Source organism: Aptenodytes forsteri, unplaced genomic scaffold (genome assembly GCF_000699145.1).
Source record: "Aptenodytes forsteri isolate BGI_AS27 unplaced genomic scaffold, ASM69914v1 Scaffold193, whole genome shotgun sequence".
Classification (NCBI taxonomy): domain Eukaryota; kingdom Metazoa; phylum Chordata; class Aves; order Sphenisciformes; family Spheniscidae; genus Aptenodytes; species Aptenodytes forsteri.
The window spans coordinates 8,489,339-8,490,051 of NW_008795405.1; positions in this window are offsets into that span (position 1 = coordinate 8,489,339).

Sequence of the window (713 nt, forward strand, 5' to 3'; positions counted from 1 at the left end):
CATTAATATTAAAATAACCTTGTAGTTAATCTTACGGTATTCATACTTATCCTAAGCCATGTGGCAGGACTTTATAAACCACTTTTATAAGAACCATGAATGAAGAAAGAGGCAACTTAAGAAAAGCTGAATGTGACACTTGAGTAATTCAGAGTAGACCCTCTGACACGCAACTATTTAGAAATATGCTAAAAGATACATTTATTTTCTTTACTCTAGGGCCAGACTCCAGAGCGTGTCATGGCTGCCTGGTGCTTGCAGAGCAAGACAGGCCACAGCCACGGGCTTGGAAGCGGTTTGCGGTGATGGACGGCCCAGGGCAGCCGAGCATCCCTGCCTGCCGGCCTCCCAGTTTGGGCTACGCGTCCCCCTTCTCCCCGCGGTCATCGCTTCAGGGGTACGCCGACCCACCAGGCCATCCTCGGGCCTGTGCAAGCTGCGGAGCCCGAGCGCTCACACGGCATACGGAGCTTTACGTTGAAGAGGCAGAGTGTGGTGCGCGCCTTGAACGCGAAGGAGCCGGCTGGGGCAGCTGCTGGAAAAAGGGCAAGGAAGGACGCGGGGAGAAGACGGAGTTGCTGAGGGGCGTCAGAATGAGCTGAGGCGCCTCTCACCTCTACGTTAGTGCCTGGTCGTCTGCCAGGGCGTATCTCACCGCGCCCCCCGGCTCGCTCTCGCCGCCCCGCTGTGGGGACCCCTGCCGCAGGGCAGGC